General features: G+C 31.3%; 1 protein-coding gene across 6 annotated transcripts in view; it reads right to left on the minus strand.

The window, feature by feature from the left end:
- The window catches only part of LOC122507833, a 701,895-nt gene that overhangs the window by 583,560 nt on the left and 96,389 nt on the right, over positions 1–21,946 (minus strand). Inside the window, exon 1 of one of the 6 annotated variants that reach the window (XM_043620761.1) lies at positions 16,424–16,947. The exons of the other annotated variants lie outside the window; for them this stretch is intronic. The gene's annotated coding sequence lies outside the window, so the exon portion shown is untranslated. Of the gene's footprint in view, positions 1–16,423; positions 16,948–21,946 lie in introns of those variants that run through there. 6 annotated transcript variants of the gene reach the window in all.

Below are 21,946 nucleotides of genomic sequence, written 5' to 3' on the forward strand. Positions count from 1 at the left end.
TTCTCTCAAGTGATCTTTTAATAATAAATGTTGGTTTTTTTAAAGGAGTTGTTCTTCGCAAAGGTGTTGTTGTCGCTAACAGAGGCGACTTTACTCAATACTCCTTATTGGCAACGAGTTCTCTAGATATATTAATTTGTTTTGAAAAACTAGAGAACTGTCTTCTACCTGGCACCGTAACTGTCTTTCTATGTCTTAAAGCGTCGTTTATTAAATCTGTTATATTTGAACCTTCAACGAGAATATCATCTATAAACACATTTCCAACTCTATCCCAACGGAATCTTGATTGAATATCGGGACTTTGTAATCTATCCAATAACGCCGCACCTTTATTTTTGTATGTTTTAGGAATAGTGCTTAGTATGTCTTCTATGGGTAAAATTTTTTCGTCAACAGTATCTATACCCTCGTCAGAAACAGCTGCTGTATCGTCGTTTTTAGGGTTCCGTACACCTACGGTGTATCGGCGGAACCCTATTGGTGAGACTCTGTTGTCCGTAGCCAAATCGTGTCCCCCCCCTAGCGGCTAAACTATTTGACCTAAAGAGCTAAAATTTGGTACAGATATGTATTTTCACACGTAGATTACAGGAAAAATATAGCGAATGTGATTGGACGTGATAGGCATAGCGTTGTCAAGGAAATAACAAGATTTTTGGCCAAAAATGCATAAAAAGTGACCATTCCCCCCCCTTAACTTCTAAACTATTCGACATGGAGAGCTGAAATTTTGCATGCTGGTGTATTTTTACTCGAATATTACAGGAAAAATATAGAGAACTTGATATGTAATGATGGCCATAGCGTTGTCAAGGAAAAACTAAAAAATTTAAAAAAAAATTTTTTTTTTCCTAACTTTTACATTATTTGACCTAATGAGCTGAAAATTGGTATCCTAGTGTATTATTACAGTCTGACGACAAAAAATTTATTTAAGAAACTTTTTGAAAAAAAAACAAAAAAAAATTTTTTTTTAATTTTTTTTTCAAAAAAAAAAATATTTTTAAATTTTTTTTAGTTTAAACACGTGGCATTAAATATTTTAAGGAAGAGAGTGAAATTTTAAGAGAATAAATGAGAGATTGTTTTCTGACTTTAATTTCTTAACTAAAAATAAAAAAAAATTGGACAAGTGCGAGTTGTACTCGCACTGCAATGGCGGGTTCCGCACACAAATATTAAAACAATACTTGCAACATTGATCGGTAATTGGTAGAATTAAAATAAACAATTATAAAAATATATTAAAATCATTTGATAAAAAAAAATAACTAAAAAAAATTAAAGTATTGTATATCTAATATTGTAAACAATAATAAGCAGAGGAACTATAATAAATTTTGAAAATTTTGTTCCTCTGCTTATTATTGTTTACAATATTAGATATATACAATACTTTAATTTTTTTTAGTTATTTTTTTATCAAATGATTTTAATATATTTTTATAATTGTTTATTTTAATTCTACCAATTACCGATCAATGTTGCCAGTATTGTTTTAATATTTATGTGCGGAACCCGCCATTGCAGTGCGAGTACAACTCGCACTTGTCCAATTTTTTTTAGTTGTTCTTAATGGCGGAATAGGATCTCTTTATTGATCGATAAAATATAAAAACTTTTGTAGTACTTGCTGATACATTTTCCATTTTTCATGTTCGTCGTTATTAGGATATGTTGAGTAGAGAATTTTACTCATTTCTGAATCAAGTCTACTCAACAAATTTCCAGGGGTTTGAGTAGATTGTACAACATGATTACTTTCACTTTTAATTTGTTGTTGTAAATGTTGTTGTTGCTGTTTTTCGATTTGTTCTAAACGATCATTAGAAACAAGAACCATTTTCTTTGTGTGTTCCATATTATTTTTCTGACTTTCCTAATGTCGAGGAAAAAATGTCTGACAGCAATGTTCCTAATATTGGTGAAATGAGAAACGGTAGAAAACCGTTACCTTTTTGAAGAATAAACTGTTTTTTAGTTTTCCAAGAACCTTTTCTCTTTGTTAACTTTCTCAAAGCATTCTTGTGTTTTTTTAATTTTAGTTTCTCACAATCTTTTAAAGGCACGTTCCCTTGTAAAATATTTAAGGCACATTCACAAATACACTTAATAAGTTTAATATCTGCTTTTTTTAGAACAGCGGATCGTTGTTTAGCATCCAAGAAACATAGGGCTTTTAACGTTAAGGCATTTTTGTGGCCTATTATTTTACGTGTTTTAGGCTTCATTACAACTGCATAACTGGAACAAATGTACTACTTCTACAAGATTTTATACCCTTCGACGGTATGTAAACGTAGTGGTAGGTGTCGGAAGGAAATATGGAAGTCCTGAATCGGCAGTTGTCAGGTGTTGTTTGTTTCAGATCGAAAAGTAGATATCCATGAGGTTGAGAGGTTCCATCATGGTAAGCTTCTTGAACGAATCAAGAATTTTCTGGACATACTTGTCTAGCTAAATGTTGAATTTGAGCTCTATCTCTTGGATTTTTAAAAACAACTATGTAATTAGCATTTAACGAAATATCTCTTTGTCCATGGCGTTGATGAAAAAGGTTTTGTGAAATAAAAATAACACTTAAATTTTTGTGGTGACTACCTTTAGTAAACACGTCTATAACAGTATTATTTGAGGATTCACGCATAAGATCGTCTATAATTATTAATTTCGAACGTGTGTCGTCGGAATAATCAGTAGATTGTGGTAGACCTTCTTTGAATTCAATTTCGTCTTACGTGTTAATAACACAACGTTTGCATTTTTTAATATATATATATATATATATATTTCTGTAAATAAAATGATAAAACTGAGAAAATTTACTACTTCTCTCTAGCTAGTAACATATTACCAGCTAGTAACATATTACTAGCCAGTAACATATTACTTGCTAGTAACATATTACCAGCTTCTTAATACTTTAAACAACCTTGTACTAGTGAATTTGACTTTAATCTCATGAGCTGATACATTATGTTTAAAAGCTAAGAAATTTATTTAGAATATAATTAGCATGTGCACGCGGTTATTACAAGCTTGTTTAATCCGTGTTTCCGCTGTTTACTGACTCCGCCGCCCGCCGTAACCAATGTGCTGAATTTAAGAGGACCTTAGGGCGTAGTCCTATGTAAGTAGAATACGTACACTGAAAACAGAAATCGTGAGTGTAAGAGAGAAAGGTTGATATTACCGTCTCTCTCACTCTCATGAGTTTCTGCTCTTTGGTTTTATACTTCTGGTTCACATAAAGTTTTAAACTCGTTGTGAATATACATTAAAAACCTCACCAAAAATTCTCGTGACAAGTTTTAGTGTTTACATTCAATGTCAAATGAGTGAATATAGTGTATTTACTATATTCTTAGAATTTTATATAAATACAGATATTGAATATTCCGTATATTTTCTACAACTGGATATGTAAAATTATTTTTAATATTTCACTAATAACTTGTTAAAAATCAAGAGAAATGAAAAATTAATTCAAACATTTAATTTGTAAGTATTCATTTATAAATTTATATCAGAATTTTGTTTAAACTATTTTAATATTTCTTAAATTTATATACAAAAGAGCCTTCTGAGTGTGTCAAGTTGCAGTAGCGGAAAAACCGTACGCAGCGCTATCCACTCGGAAGTGGACGACTAGGCAATAGAAGAGAGTTGCGAGATATGCTTGCGCCTCAGAAAGGAGGAGGCGACTTGTCTCGACAAATTGGAGTTGGAAGTCGCAAAGATGATGGAGTCTTGCGACATTCAGAGGGGCGTCAAGAAGACGGTAAAAGATGGACTTAAAGTCATCGAAGTCCTGCTGAAAGAAGCAAAAGCAAAGCCTGTCGCGGCCGATGAGTCGGACGTCGATTTAGCATGCGTTCTGAGCGGTGCCGAGTGTAACCGCAAGGACCATAAGGAAGAGAGAGAGCGTTCATATAGGCGTAATCTCAAAAGCATCATAAGAGATGCTCAGAAACGGAAGAGAGAGGGTGACAGTCCAGAAGAGACTCGAACCAAAACCGATAAGAGGAAGAAGGAGGAAGCTCCTCCAATGGAAACGGAAGTACCAGATCCAAAGATTCCTCAATTAAAAGAATTGGGTCAAAAAATCCACAGTTCTAATCCGAGTCGGTCAAGGATTGACGTATGCTGACGTTCTAGGTAAGCTTCGCAAAGAGGTTAACCCGGAGGACAGCCATACGAGAATAGTAGCGGCAAAAGCTACAAACAAGGGGGACCTTCTGATTAAGTTCAGAGGAGACTCCGACAAGGACGCTTTCACCGCCGAGGTCACCAAAGCGGTTGGAAGCATGGGTAAGGTGCAGTCATTGGATCGAAGAGCTACACTCGAGATCCGTGATTTGGATTGCCTTACCCAAGAAGCTGAGGTGCAACAAGTGTTGTCTGAAGCAATGGGTAAGCCAGGAAACAGGAGAGTGACGGTCTTAGGACCCAACCGCCGAGGGATGAAGCTCGCGGTTGTAGTCACCAATCTGGAAGAGGCGAACAGGCTGGAGAAATTGGGACACGTAAAAATTGGTTTTATGTGTTGCCCAATCAAAAGAAGAGTAATGGTCGTCCGGTGTCATCGATGCCTGTGATACGGATAATTGGAGCCAAATGCCAGAAGGAGGACAGATCGGCTGCGTGCTTTAAGTGCGGTGAGGCCGGTCACAAGTTCTCCAACTGCAAAAAGAACGCAAGCTGCTTTTTGTGCACTGAAAAGTTTGGAAATAAGGTGTCTACCACCCATATTGCAGGCAGCGGAGGATGCGGAGTCTTCAGGTCGGCCCTTGAGGAGGCGAAGAAGACTTTTGCAAGGACTAAAAGTAAATGAGAAGTGTTAAAAGGAGAGAATAGTTTTTATTATTTATTGTATTTACTTTAATTATTTTTTGTAGTTTTTATACTGTCCTTTTTACATTTTTATTCTTCTGACTTTTGTACATTTGTTCCTTTATTCTTTGACATTGGAATGGTTTTTAATTTTAACTATTGACGCAGAAGAACCGCAGAGAGAGAAGAAAGTCGTATGAGCGACAGAGTCGGAGCGCCACCCTCGAAGGCTAAAGTCTTGCGACAGTTCCGAGGGTGGATAAAGGGCTCCAGAAGAAGGGTTACGGGTTTTAGTGGGTCGGGGCTGGCAGTAGGTCGCCAGTTTATTAAATTTTATTATTTTACTTATTTTATCTTTCCTTTTCTTTTTTTTATTATACCAACCCCACATAACCTTGGAATGCGGAGTCCAAGCTATCTGTATGCAGATTTCCCAAAAGTCCCTAAGCAAAAAAAAAAAAACCTACAAATTCATGTGTCGAGTTTTTAGTGTTTACTTTTTTATTAATATAAACCATTTTTAGAATTTTATAATATTAACAAGATTATTTATTGATTAAATTTTATAAAATTGAAATTTTTAAATTATTATTAATATTATTTATGTAAAAATTAAAAAGTTTATTTTTATTTTATTAAAATTGTTATTTTTATAATTATTTTGAATATTTTACCAATTACTTTATAAAAACAGGTGAAAGGTGAAAATAAATATGAAGATATTTAATATGTAATTATATAAATTTTTAAATTTTTTTCATCTTTATTACAATATTTATAAGTATTTTAAACGTTTTACAGATCTGACATTGTTGACGACGACGACTGAGTTGCTGTTGCACAATGCATTTGTGGTTCATTATTCATAAGAATCATCGGATTGTAGTAGCCATACACCCAGTAATAAGTTGCTGAAACAAATTAATAATAATTATTAAATTTTATAAAATTGTACTCTATGACTTAAAAAGTAAAAAGTATTCAACTAACATGTTAACAATATGCCACAGGTCAAGATCAAAAGGATTTTTTGCGACAATAGGAGTTTGTTTATTTATTTATAAATTTAATGTGCTGTTTTTAAACCCATACGGTACTGAGTCATATTTTTCTAAGCATCTGCGTTTGTTGTTTACAGGTTTGCACACTTTGTTTTCTGTGCATGTTATCACTTCATGATATGGCGTTCGTCGAATAACTCGTGAAGATGTTTGCAGAGAATTTACAGTTTTATCGACAATCATTTCTTTTAAACTATGAAAATTTATTTTTTCACTATTTTCATAATTTAATGTAAAACCTTTAACTTTACAGGTATAATGAATGTTACCTTTGCAATCAATCACTTTATACCCGTAAAATTTAGGTCCACCGGAAACAAAGCTTTCTATATAACTACCCTCTCCATATTCTACAGCGAGTTCATCCGTCATTTGACCCAAGAAACTACCAATTTCGGGTTGATATTCGTTTTTATTATTAATACTATTTACATATATACACGAATCAGTGTCGTAATACAAGACACGATTGTCTAACCGCTCGAGGTATGAATAGAGCTTCAAACGTGCTTGAGCTGTTACATACGCAGCTAATACAACGTTTGTATACTCTGTAATTGGCGATGTACCTTCTTGATTCGAGAAAGTTACATACAATATTTCATCATTTACTAATAAAATATTATGAACAACTTTTTTCGAATCAAACAATAATTCCATGAGTCGTTGTTGCTCATGTACAATTTCCGTTTGAGGTAAATTGTCTCTTGGACCAAATTTTCCCCAAAAAAAATTTAAACACAATTTTGCAACAGATCTAAGACCTGGATTTTTTACAATTTTATTTTTATCTAATTGTACACCTTCGACCTTAAAATGTTCATGCAAATATTGATCTTTTGACGCATCGTCAACACATTCACGAGGCCAACCTCCAGCTTCTTGTTTAAGCTTAAACCACATGTTTATGGGTGATTCTCCCGAAATACTCCTTTTTGTGAGTTACAAACAGAAAAGAAAAAAAATTATTATTTGACGGGTGAGAGGAATGACGATTTCAACATTTTTTAATTTTATTTAATTGACAAATAATTTTCCTCCAGCTTAGAATGCCCTATCATGTTTATAAAGGATAACTTTATGTGAAAAAAATTTGCGATCAATTTATATATATTAATATTGTTTTTATTAGGGGTGAGAGGAATGACGCTTTAGGTTGTGAATCTCTGCTTATGTCTCAATTTTAATTTTTTTAACGCAAAATAATTACATTTTTTAAAAAGTAACTTAAGAAATTAATATTAGAGATGTTAATTTAAATATTGATCACAATAATTAATCAATATCTCTACCCACAGCAAAAATGTTGGATAATATTAAACGAGTGAGAGGAATGACGCGGTACTACATGACAAATTTCATTTTCTATATTTAAAAAAACTACACGACGTATTTTATTTATATTTTTGAAAATTATTCCTAAATATCATAACTTTTAGAAAAAATTAATAAAGTACCAATTTTCATGTTTTAAATAATTGTTTTACCTATTGAAAAAATGAAAAGCACTTAGATGACAGGTTAGAAAATCGATTTTGAGGTGGTAAAATATTTTAAAAATGTATTAAACAATAAAATTTAACAACTTTTTCTTGCAGAACATTTAGAAAAAGTGATAAAATAGGGAAATATGACTTGGTATTTTCCCAAATGATTATAATTATTTAGAAAATCTTGATTACATGCAAAATGAGGTTTTTTGGAGAATTACCCTTATATACTCTGAAAAAAGCCCACCTTGACCGGTTTGACAATCATATTTTGTTGTCTTGTATTGCCAAACCTCAAAAACTTTAATAAGTTTATAACCTTTCTCAATAGCTTTTTTTAATTCATCCGAAACCCATGTACCTTTTATTTCTCGAAATTCTGGTTCATGTTCACATTCTGTTTGTTGCAAATTTTCACAACATGTTCGACACAATGGGAACATGAGTTTTGAATGCATGCGTACAGGGAGAATCGGATGAAATTCGTTTTGAGGTGGTAAAACAATACATTTTATCAAACCTTCAAGTTTTGATACATCTGACACGTCATCACCCATCAACTTTTTACTCTCTTCTCCTATGTAAAGTTCGGGATGACCAATAGGAAACTTACCTGTTTTACAAATATAAGGATATAATGAGCAAATATCTATATAAGATATTTTTTCACCATCTTTTATATCATAAAAACAGACAGTATTACCTGTTCGACCACCAAAAAAGGCATCTCTAGGATTTAAAGGTGCTTCGTAAATAAATTTATTATTTTTCAAAAAATTATTTAAATTTAAATTATCCTTTTTCATTTCATCGAATTGGCATTCCCACATTTCTGTTAATACATAACCTGCTGCTTCTATTTTTGATGATTGGACACGTGTCCGTTCATATTTTACAGATGGGCTTTCTCCGTTCCTAGGCTTTACATCTCTATTCAATTTATACCATATGACACAACCATGCCAGAAGCAACCGTGAAATTGTAAAACATGACGGTTACCTTGCTCTTCGTAGTAACCATCCACAAGCATGCCTTCTTTTAGTCTGTATTCACGGCATTTTCCAACATGAACTATGTTTTTACGTAGCGTGTGTTCTAACCAAAATAACCATTCAATTGCTTTTTTCGACTGATTGTTTGACACGCGATACCCTTTGTTTGGAGGAAGACCTATTGTGTCTTTTCTTAAAAATTTTTTTCTAAACAGTGTCATACACGCAGAAGCAATTGTGACACATTTTGTAAATGGACAAAATCCACCACGTTCGAAAAAAATTTCTCTAAAAGATAAACAGGCTAACCGTAAAATTGTGACGTCATTGACGCAATAATCAATTAACTCCTTCCAAAAATTAAAAACATAATTTTTGTCATTTGTCATTTCTCTATACCACAGGTAAAATTCCTCTCGCTTTTTTTAGGCATTGAGTCTGGCGAGTAAAACTTGGCCTCAGGTATACAGCCTATATACCCATCTCCATTACTGCACTCGCTATTCTCTAAGGTGTTGAATAAATGAGGAAATGTCCCTTTCATTGCAACATCCGAGAATCCGAACGCAGCAGGTAACGCACTCAATAGTAAGTGGAGGTAATTTAAACTGTCTATGAATTTTGTGTGCCCAACCTGTATTAGTATAATATTTGTACCTGTCATAATTACACAAGGTTTTGTTTGCGTACCAGTCTTCTCAACTAAATATTTTAATATAAATTGCGAATCAAACGCTTTAGCATTATAAAAAAATATTATTATATTTAATATTATTATTATAGTATTATTATATTAGTATAATATATATATATATATATATATATATATATATATATATGGGATATTCCACGTCAACACGGACAGAGCTCTAAACAAAAATTGCTTTGATGGATTTAAACGTTCTAGGGCTTAAAAGATTTCTACGTTCATGTACTTTAAGATGCCGATGGGCGTTTTTTGCAAAATTCCATTTCCGATGCCAATAGAACTGTCAAAAGTCAAAAGGTCCAAAAATCTCAAAATACTTTTATGAATTAAAAGCAAAAAACGAGGTAAATTATTCTGTAACTCATTCTTTATCAGTTTTTAGGGTTCCCGAATATAAATCTGAAGTTTTTTTTTAAAAATCCAAAATAGCGAATTCAATATGGCGGACAAAATTCAAATTTGATCAGATTCGATTAAAACTTGTTACTCGGGGGTTTTTAGGGTCGCTGATTACGAATCTGAAGTCAGTTTTTAAAAATTCAAAATGGCGGATCCAATATGGCGGAAAAAATTTTCAAATTTGATCCGATTTCCTTAAAACGTGTTACTCGGGGGCTTTTGGGGTCGCAGATTATGAATATGAAGTTACTTTGTGTTTGAGACTTCAAATTCATAATCAGATACGCTAAAAACCACCGAGTAACACTTTTTAATTAAATCTGATCAAATTAAAAAATTTGATCCGACATTTTTTGAATTTCTACAAAGTAACTTCATATTCATAATCTGCGACCCCAAAAGCCCCCGAGTAACACGTTTTAAGAGAATCGGATCAAATTAAAAAATTTTTTCCGCCATATTGGATCCGCCATTTTGAATTTTTAAAAAGTGACTTCAGATTCGTAATCAGCGACCCTAAAAACCCCCGAGTAACAAGTTTTAATCGAATCTGATCAAATTTGAATTTTGTCCGCCATATTGAATTCGCCATTTTGGATTTTTAAAAAAAAACTTTAGATTTATATTCGGGAACCCTAAAAACTGATAAAGAATGAGTTACAGAATAATTTACCTCGTTTTTTGCTTTTAATTCATAAAAGTATTTTGAGATTTTTGGACCTTTTGACTTTTGACAGTTCTATTGGCATCGAAAATGGAATTTTGCAAAAAACGCCCATCGGCATCTTAAAGTACATGAACGTAGAAATCTTTTAAGCCCTAGAACGTTTAAATCCATCAAAGCAATTTTTGTTTAGAGCTCTGTCCGTGTTGACGTGGAATGTCCCATATATATATATATATATATATATATATATATATATAATATATATATATATATAGTATTATTATATTAGTATTATTATATTTAATATTATTATATTTTGACTTGAATCAAAACTGATTAAAGTCATATTTTCCGGATTTACGTTTCGTATTATATAATTGTATATAGCACGGATTGATTTTTCAAGATATCTAATATCCTCAACAACCGACTTATCATGAAGTGGATTTTTAATTTTACAACAAACATGCAAACCCTCGTAATTAAATTTTGAAATAAATTCACTTCTTTCCCATTGTATTGTAAAAAATCTATTCTGACCTTGTTCTCTGGGGATATCTCTACTGCCTCCAGCTTGGTTGTAGTATTGAGGCTCCATAACCTCATCTGGTTGTTCATTTTCCTGCATTACTTCTTCATTTACTACTTCCTCGATTACTTCTTCTTCTTCCTCGTTTATTTCTTCTTCTTCTTCATCATCTTCGCTATTATCATCATCATCATCTTCATTCACCTCTGTGTGCTCGCTTTCCGATGTTAAAATTGAATACGACGTTTCAAATCCTGAATCCGCCGTAATACTGGAATCTTGAACACTCGAAGCGTCATCACTTGAATTTTCATCACTTGAATCCTCAAGTAATAAACGTCTATAACGTTCTTCTTCATCATCAATATTGGCATCTGATTCTTCTCTATTTTCATTATCAAACCATTCCTCTCCATTGTATGGTATTGTAGAGGCATTTGATTGCACATCCTCATTGTCATTCAGTTCCATCGGTTCGATTGCATCCTCGTCACCAACTGCATTATTTACAGTTATAAAATCTAAAAAAAATACATTTTATAAACCACTTTAAGAAATTCAATATTTTTCATAAAAACACTAAAAACGTTGAAAATTAACACTTTAAAAAATTTGTAATTTAAATTATTTTATAAACAACTAAATTTAATTAGAAAAATTAAATGAAAATTTTTTAAACTCTTTTCCTCGTCGAAATTTAAAATTTCTAAAACAGTGGTCAAGTCACCCAGTGTTACCATAGTGAAGACTTCGTAAAAACTAAATCTTTTACTCTGAAAAGGACTTTTTAAACATTATTTTTGTTTCCATGTTAAGTTTTTACTCGAATCCTATTGGCTACTAATACATATACCTTTTGAAACACACAAATATCATTTTTGGAAAATAATAGAACAGCCACTATGCGACACGAACCCTTGAGTGTCTCCATGGGCCTGGTGAAATTTTCCGCTCTTTATTTACGTGGCGCCGTCTGTATTACTCTTTCCGGTTGCAGACAGGTACCTCACTTTAAGCCTTTTTCCTCCTTAGCTAAATATCACCCTATCGTAAATTTCACTTTTTATGATTTTCCAATGCAGTCGTCTTGACAATGAAACGTTCTGATCTCTATAGTTTCTTTTTTACTTTTTGTAATTTTAACAACCATGAAAAAAGAACAATGTTGCATCCTTCTCATATTATTGTTTTCTGGTTCTCTGCCGACTGTTTTTAATTGTTAAGTTTAACTATTGGGCGGTCTTTTTTAACTACTTGCCCCTTTTTTTCAAAGATTTTCTTTGAAACATTAACCTTAATTTATAATTTACCCATTTGTAAAAGAATACATTTTTAATCATAACCATCTTGACAATCGGAAAGTTTCAATCTTTTTATTGTCTTTTTTACATTCCGTCTTATATTTTTCTTTAGAAAATTTATTGATTTTCTCATGTTAAAAATTTTAAACAGTCTTTTTTTAAGTATTTACCGGTATTCTTCAAAGATTTTCTTTGAATTATTTACCTTAACTTATAATTTTTTCATTTCTAAAAAATTAAATATTACATATATTTCAAAAATCAATTATTTTTAATTAAATTTTGGAAACAATATTTTATATTTTTATGGTTATTTTATTACCGTTACACAAAAAAAACAACTTTTTTCTGAGAATTTGAAAACAGTTATTTGCTTTTTAATAGTATTAAAAGTAGTCTAAAAATCGGTTTGTTACACATTATTTTTAAAACAGATGCCGATCTTGAAAATATATTTAAATTAGAAATTTTAAAAACGTGTTTTTACCGTTTTCAAATTTTTATCCCTACCAATCAATTTTTCGTTCTATATAAGAGGGAAAAAAATATTTTCATTCAGTCACTATACAGACATCAAAGTATTAACCATGTCTCAAATTGAAACACAAGATTTTACATTACAACACACAGAAAAAATTTACATCTATTATTACCAACTATTTGTCCATTAAATAGTTCATTTTCAAAAAAAGTAATTGTGGGAATTGAACTACAAGAAAATTGTACACCTTTACCTGTTATTCGACTTTTAAACCATTCTTCACAAGGAATTACATTTGATTCAAAAACATGGACAGCTCTACAACAAAAAATTGAATTAATTGATACATATTTTGACGAATCAAACTTATCATCACCTCTATATTCACAAGGTGCTGTTTTAGGAAAATATCGTCTTCTATTTTCCAGTGCATACGGATCGAAAGCTATTATTTTCGACGCTATTGTGGATGAAGAAGATGAAAATGTATGTGGTGAATCAAAAAAGAAAAAAATCTACACTCCTTCCATTGTAATGCAAAAAAGTTCTTTCCAAGGACTCAAAAATATTATTGTGTGTGTCGATGAACGTTTTCGTAGACTAGAGCGTTTATTAAAAAATGTTGAAGTTTGTACACAAGCACTAATTCAAAGTGTTTCGAATTATATTTTAACTGAAAAAATTATTTTTCACAATTTAGATTTTATAAAACAACTTTTACTCGCTAAATTTGATTTGTTTAAAAGACAAGTTCAAACAAAATTGGAAAACACATTTATTACACTACATTTTGATATTGTATTTCTTGAACTCATTTATGTTCAAAATGATTTCATTGCACACGGTGTTGTCAAGTCTATTAGCGATCAATTGTAAAAATTCTATTACACATATTTAAAAAAATACATACACAATCTATTATTAAATAATCATGAAAAATACTACTTTATTACATATAATTAATTTAACAAGTTACATAATTTTAACTACTTCATTTGTACTAAGTATTTTAATATTATAATTAAACTTACCTATCATTTAAAATACTGTGTATTTCATCTTCTCAACCCGCTCAAATTCCTTTTCACGCAACTTACCTTTTCTATAACTATGCCTTGCAGGTGGTCTACCTGCTGTACACCTGCACATCTTACCTTGTACTTTCAAAAACTATACTCATAAACTGTGACACTTTATTACCGTAGCAAAACGTCGCCTTTATTTTCACCGCTCACTTGTCCGTTTTCACGTAGTACATTTTACACCATTTTCCTACTCCATCTTGGGCCCAATACTTCCAGTTTTCCAAGACCCACCCATAACCAATCACAAACATGAACCATAATCCAACCAATCACAGCACTGAACTATTCCTACACATACGCCCATCCCCGCCCCTTAGCCACACCCTCTCGACCAATCAGATTCGTGAACTATAAATAAGCCACGTCCCCTTAACCAATCAGATTCGTGAACTATAAATAAGCCACGCCCCCAAACCAATCAGATTCGTGAACCATTGCTGAGCCACTCTACTAATGTAAACAAGATATAAACATTTTATGTTTAAAAAAATTAGACAAGTGCAAGTTAAACTCGTACTGCAATGACGGGTTCCGTACACAAATATTAAAACAATACTTGCAACATTTATCGGTAATTGGTAGAATTAAAATAAACAATTAAAAAAATATATTAAAATCATTTGATAAAAAAAAACTAAAAGAAATTAAAGTATTATATAACTAATATTGTAAACAATAATAAGTAGAGGAACTAATTTTGAAAATTTTGTTCCTCTACTTAACAAAGAGATGAGACACAAAAGTCTCACCAATAGAGTTCCGCCGATACACCGTAGGTGTACGGAACCCTAAATATTCTGAAAATGTTTATAAATGCAAAAGAAAATAGATTATTGGTTATATAATTATTAATAACAATGAGAATTATTAACTATAAAATCATTTTTTAACAAAATAGACATACATTACTTAAATAAATATAAATTTGTCTACAAAAAACAATTTAAAAAAAAAGACTAAAGTTATCTATTTGTTAATTAAAATTGTTTTTTTTACAAATTAAATAAACTGTATTATGCATTATTATTTCTCAAGTGGTCATACTAGACTAATTTAAATTGATTTCGATCTTGTGCAATGGAAAAATAAAAAATAAATAGTATTTTTTACAAAAATATTGTAAATTGTTAACTTTGAGTAACAAAAAAATAAATAAACAATTAAACATTCAAAAATCGGTTTCAAGGGATCTCTTAGAAATTTTATCCCCTTGGATTTAAGATCAAGAACATCAAAATCCAATAAAATTTGTAGGCTCTAGACAATTTTGAAGAGTAAAGTATAAAAAATCCCACTGTGAGGCGTCCCGGGTAAAAGATACTGCACTTGCACTGAAACGTGGTCGCGCTTCCACAAAAATTGCAATATCTCAAAAACTATTAAAGTCTCCATCGTTTTCTTTTTTTTAAATGAGAGGTGAAATTATAAGGAATATTGTATTATATATCAAAAAATACTCAAAACTCGGTCCCGTGCTTAATAAATCGATTGAAGAAATTTTTTTTTCTTTTTAAAAAAAAAAACAAAAAATTTTTTTTCTGTTGAAAAATTCTGAAAGGACATGATTTTAAGTACAACATATTTGTGACTGTCCACGAGAAAACAGGGCTTAGCTCCCAAACGTGAATTTCACAGGGCGAGCGATTAAAGTACTACGATTGAAGTTAACTACGCTTGACATACCCATCTTTAAAACGATATATTGTCGAAAGTAGTTGATATTTTTAACTTTTGACTTTTGCATCTGAAAAAGCAACATAAAATCTGTCGATTACCATAAAAAACTCAAATTGATTTTTTGGACCTAAACCGTGTTTTGTCGTGGACAGTCGACGATTGAAGAATATTCACATTTAAAAAAATCTTATAAAATAATTCAAAATGGCGTAACTTTTACAATTTAAAAAATTTTAAAAAAATCTTTGGTACACATATTTTTGTCATCAAATATAACAACTTCACTAAATTGCAGAATAATTCGAAGACCTAATGCAAATTGTAATTTTTCTGACGGAGTCTTACCCGGTTCTAAAAATGGCGGATCTAATATAAGAACTAGTCATTTCTTGATGTCATTATTGATGTTGTAGATTAGAAATGTTATATCGGTTTTGAAATAGCGAATCCAATATAAGAACAGAAAAAATAAAGGAGTGTAAAATCTGACCGAATTCCTCCCCGTGGTACACTCTGGGGTCGTAAGTAACGTAGTATACTTACCAGCTGACTGCGGGTGGAAAATTTGGTATTTTTTATCGTCTAAAAAGTATCTAGTCTCAATTCATTAAAAGTCTCTAGTATAAAGTTTCAAGTGAATCCGATGAATTTTTAAAAATGTCCGCCATATTGGAACCGCCTTTTTGAATTTTCCGAATCTAATATCAAATTCGTAATCAACGACCCCGAAAACCCCCGAGTAAAAAGTTTCAAGTGAATCCGATGAATTTTTAAAAATGTCGTCCGCCATATTGGATCCGCCATTTTGAATTTTTAAAATCTGATATCGGATTCGTAATCAGCGAGTTCAAATACAATAGTATGCTCGTTTGCGCAAATTTTGGTTTTCTAAAAAGTTGTCGACATTTTGAGCCCACTTATGAGGTTTTGGTCTTAACTGCGAAGAGGTTATGCAAATAAAATACTTTTGTTGTGAATTTATGCGACTAATGCAACTTTTTTTTATCTTAAAGTCGATCCGAGCCCTGTAGTATTTTTGTTATTGTACCTGAAAAATGCAACAAAAGTTAAAGTGCACAAAATGTTAATTTATTTAATGATTTCAAAGAGTAAAAATAGCACCAGAACGGGAATCGAACCGTTTGGTTTCTTTTATTTGATTTATTATCAATTTTGTAATAACACTGATATTTACCTCAATTTCGTCCCTTTTTGACTCAAGTTTATAAATTTAATAATATTCGTCTGCAAACTCGTCACATCGATGTTCAAGATCAAAATAATAATTTCGGAAATTAATTGTTCCTATCTTTTGTTTTGATTGTTTATAATCGCGAGAGTAAGACTCTCGTCAACTCCTTACTCAACGTTACGGAAAGGCGTAATCTGAAGTCATCATGGGAAGCGTTTCCTGGAATATAAAGTTAGAAGAGATTCCCGATTATTCAAGTGTGCCAGAAAGCAGCCTTTTAGTTATTTAACGTGCAGGACCTCCCAATACTGGTATACACACGAGCCGCTACGACCGTACGGACCAAGAGACTGCCTGACCAGAAGCGATAACGTATGAGGCCCTTGTCTACCCACCCACAGTTGCCTGTGGGCTCCTGGGTGGGGGGCGGGACCTTTCCAATTCCTGGTGACTCTGCAGGTAACCACCCGAGTTGAGGACCTGCAACTCACTCAGGCAGGCGTTGAACACATCTCTAACTCAGCATACGAGCTTTCAACCACTGTCAAGAGGGGAATGGAAAAACGCTTTCAAAGCATTAAATTCCCTTACCACCGCTGGTACAGATAGGCAATGCCTGAAATGAAAGAAGACTGGTGCCCAATGAAATGGAGAAGCAGTTAGATGCAGTCGTTTTGACCCCGCCAATACCCCATGTTGGAGATTGACGAGGGCAAGCCTCATGCACTACCAGCGGAGACCACGCGGAGGTTCTGCTTCCAGACCGAAGTCTCACCAGACCCGTACAAACAGGCGTAATGCGTTCGATAGTCACTTAGTCGTCTCTCACAGTGCTCTTGAAACAAAAGCAGGGTTTTTGAAAATGGATGGAAGATTTTCCAACGTAGAGTTTTCCCACAGGACCTCTAGTTTCTGAATTTTCAAGCCCCGAAATCGCACCTGATTCTATTTTAAAAATACATGTAAATAGGGCAAATTTTCTCAAGAGTACCAATGTCAAAATTTAAAGTTCCTGGATCGGACTAATATCTTCATAGTATTCAATACTATGAATGAGTACTTTAACCACCAAGTATTATGAAATTTCATAAAAAATTGAAGAGGGGGGAGGGTGTTGAAGATTTTGGTTACGTATGAACAGGAAAAATGACGTTTTTTTGTTTTTGAATAATCAATAAATTAATTAATTTAAATTATTAAAATTGAAATATTTTACAATAAAATAAAATTAACGCACTTCTGAATTTCCTTCTGTAAAGAATTACAAAATTCGCATCAGGCGACCCGTATGTTAAGTATTTTAGATAAATTGACGTTTTATAAGTAAATATTTGGGGCATTCTTGTCAAATTTTACCCCCTATCTGTCCATTTTTAATTTTAACGAAACAAATCAAAAAAGGGCTTAAATTAAAGCTTGGAACCTCTACTTTTATTTGCATGGTGGCCTTTTTTAAAAATTCAAGATGTCGGACTTGTACGTCGCGTTAAAGCAGTCGAGGAGCATAAAAATATTCTACTTTTTGCTAAAAAAAATATGAATTTCAAAGTAAAAATAGTTTATTTTTGGCACAAACATACCTCTTTATACGTACTTTACTTAGCCTTATTAACATTTTCGAAATTTCAAAATGGCGGATTCAATATGGCCGAAAAAATATAAATTTTTGTCAATCTTTGCGAAACTTACTATTAAGGGGTTATTTGGGTCGTTGATTACGAATCTGAAGTCAGTTTTGCAAAAACAAAAGTGCGGATCCAATATGGCAAATCCATTTTTCAAAAATCGGACTTTTTTGCCTGAAACTTGTTTCTGAAGTACTAATAAGAATAACTAAATATCAAGTGCAAATAAATAAAAACAGCGTAAATGGTTTCAAGCAAAAAGTACAATTTTTAAAAAATGGGTCAGCCATATTGGATCCACCATTTTGTTTTTTGCAAAACTGTCTTCAGATTCGTAATCAGCGACCCAAATAAGCCCTTAAGGGGAAACCCCACCTTAATTTTGACGCCTTTAAAGAAAAATTATTAAACGAGGTAATATTTTTTTTCCTGTATCATTTTTAACCTGCAAACATATAAGATGGTCAAAAATATTTCATTTTAATTTTTGAAGAGGTTAGAATTTTTTTCTATTAACCTATTGCATATTATTGCAAATCCATGCAAGAAGTTGTTTATAATGGTAAAATATGCATGGAAAAAAATTTTCGTTAAAAAATATTAAAAACTGTAAGAGAAGATCGATTTTTAATATTCAAATCTTTAAATTTTGCCGAAATTTGGAAAGCCTTAAATCTTTAATTTTTTTCCAAACTTTATATACTTACGTAATTTGATGCTTTTAGTCAAAAAACATTGTTAAAATTGACATTTAGCTCATTTTCGTAGTAAAAACCATAAAAAGCATAGTCCGAAGCTTTCATGGTATACTTTATATATACCGAAATAAATGCAAAAAGCCATGATTTTTATAGTTTTTACCATGAAAATGAGCTAATCGTCAACTTTAACTATGTTTTTTCGACTTAGAGCATCAAATTGGAAAAAAATAAAGGTTCAGGAAATCCGAAATTTCGGAAAAAGTTAAAGATTTGAATATTAAAAATTGATCTTCTCTTACAGTTTTTAATATTTTTCAACGAAAATTTTTTTCCATGCATATTTTACCATTCTAAACAACTTCTCGCATGGATTTGCAATAATACGCAATAGGTCAAAAGAAAAAAATTCTAACCTCTTCAAAAATTAAAATTAAATATTTTTGACCATCTTATATGTTCTCAGGTTAAAAATGATACAAGAAAAAAAATATTACCTCTTTTAATAATTTTATTTTAAAGGGGTCAAAATTAAGGTGGGGTCTCCCCTTAATAGTAAGTTTCGCAAAGATTGACAAATATTTATATTTTTCGGCCACATTGGATCCGCCATTTTGAATTTTGCAAAAATTGACTTCAGATTCGTAATCAGCGACCTCAAAAACCCCTGAGTAACAACTTTAATGCAAAAAAGTACGCTTTTTGAAAAATAGGTCCGCCATATTAGATCCGCCATTTTGTATTTTGCAAAACTTACTTCAGACTCTTAATCAGCGAACCAAATAACCCCTTAATAGTAAGTTTAGCAAAGATTGACAAAAATTTATATTTTTTCGGCCATATTTAAGGACAGTATTTTATGACGCTGAAAATTACTGGATTATGCCCTGAAAAACTGATTATTATTATGCGAAATTATGCGTTGAAAAATTAAAAAGTGCAAATTGATGCTTTTGAAAGAAAAACGTTATTAAGGTCCCAAATAAAGCTTTTAACATTATGTTAATTTTTTTTAAAGAAAAACTACCAACATTTTTAAATAAAGCAACTTATTCTCTATAAATATAGAGTAAAGGTCATCATAAGAAATATGTTTTACGATGAGTACGGTAACAAGGAGCTGGTTTCTCAGAAATACAAAATTCAAACGAATTTAGTTAAAGTAAAAGATAAAAAAATGCTGTGGGTTCTCAGCTGTAAAAAGATATTGTTTGGGGTGATCCCTAAAGCATACTTAATTTCCGAAATTTTATCCCCCCCATCTTGATACTTTTCCCATTAATGATTAATATGAAGCATGATATTTTATGGACCCCCCTACTCCTTCAAATATCACATGCTTTATGGACGACCCCTTTCTTAAAAAAAGAAATCATTCTATTGAGGTGAGGAGTAGATTTTTATGTATTAAAAAAGCCCACTAAACTCAAGAAAAATCTGAGATTCAGTGCAGTAGTTTTTGAGAAATAGTGCGATCACCGATTTGCAAAATTCTGTTTTAAGAAAAACGATTTTAAAATTTTATCATACTCTTTCATTAGACGAAATTTTGTTCCGAGCTACGCAGGAAGCCGGACTTAACTGAACCTTACTTCAGATCTTTAAAGCTTTATATCTCACTCAATTTTTAAAATATCAACTTATTATTTTACAAACATATGTCTGATACCCTACCCACACAGTACCGAAACTTTCCTAAAAATTTATTAAAGATTTACTTGCAAACTTCAATGAATTTACTTGCAAAGTTAGATCAACATTTATTGAAGTGGGGCATTTAAATCTTTGCAGAATTTTCACTAAACTTTGCAAGTAAATACTTCCAAGCTTGCAAGTAAATTTTTAGTAAATATTTAGGAAATTTTCGGTGTTGTGTGAGTAAACTTAGAAAAAATACAAGAAAAGAAAAACCGATTTTTTGAAAATTACAACTAGGATTGCCCTTTTAATTATGGATGATTAATTTTATTCATAAATTTATAATAAAATGTATTTATAAACAGATATTTTGTTAATGCAGATTTAGACTGTGAAATATTTTTATATTTCTTGTACAAAAAATATAATTATGCACAATTTTTGAATTCTCGCATAATTATGCAAGAATTCAAAAATTGTGCGATGAAAAAAATTATGCGTTTTGATGCGACGTTAAATTTATTTTATTTTATTCATAAACATTATAATACGTAAAACTTTAAACTTTCTTTCAATTTTTTAAAATTATGCGATTATGCGCTTCGCACAAAGTGTAGGTCTCTAGCCATATTGAATCCGCCATTTTGAAATTTCGAAAATGTCAATAAGGGTAAATAAAGTACGTATAAAGAGGTATATATATATATATTATATATTCTATATATTATAAGAGGTATAAAGAGGTATGTTTTGTGCCAAAAATAAACTATTTTTACTTTGAAATTCATATTTTTTTATCAAAAAGTAGAATTTTTGTATGCTCCTCGACTGCTTCAACGCGACGTACAAGTCTTTTTTTTATATTTTTAAAGAACAATTTTTTATTTAACTTTTACATTTTTCATGTAAGAAGAACTGATTTCTTTTTTATCTTAATAATTACTTATTATTTTAATATCAACAAGAATTCAATTTTACGTAAATCATAATAAATTAATTGCAAAATGGCTTAAAACCCTTTCAGTCCCAGTGGTCGATATATCAACCACCTTTTAAGGAGGTTGTTTACAGCTATGCAGACCTTTAGAAAAAATATTGAATTGACATTAAATAATTTTTTAATATTTTTGTTACTTCTATCTTCTGGAAGAACAAATATCATTTTTCAAGAAAAAAATTTGAATCTTACAAAAATTGTTTATTTAGTCAAAATGACTTCGTCAAAATGCAAAATGCATACGATCAAAGTTTTCTTCATATTAAAAGGTTAAACTTTATAAAAACTGTTTCGATTTAAGTCAATGATAGCTTATTTTCTTTAGAAAATGGTTCTCTATAACTGGACCGCTCAGATTTATAAACAAATACATCGTTTTGAAAATATGCTTATTTATTTAAAGAAAATTTTTTAAATTAATTTACTTTTTTCAACAAATAAGCATATTTTCAAAACGATGTATTTGTTTATAAGTCTGAGCAGTCAAGTTATAGAGAATCATTTTCTGAAGAAAATCAATTTCGTCCCTTTTTGACTCAAGTTTATAAATTTAATAATATTCGTCTGC

The sequence above is a fragment of the Leptopilina heterotoma genome, unplaced genomic scaffold (genome assembly GCF_015476425.1).
Source record: "Leptopilina heterotoma isolate Lh14 unplaced genomic scaffold, ASM1547642v1 Lhet_510, whole genome shotgun sequence".
Classification (NCBI taxonomy): domain Eukaryota; kingdom Metazoa; phylum Arthropoda; class Insecta; order Hymenoptera; family Figitidae; genus Leptopilina; species Leptopilina heterotoma.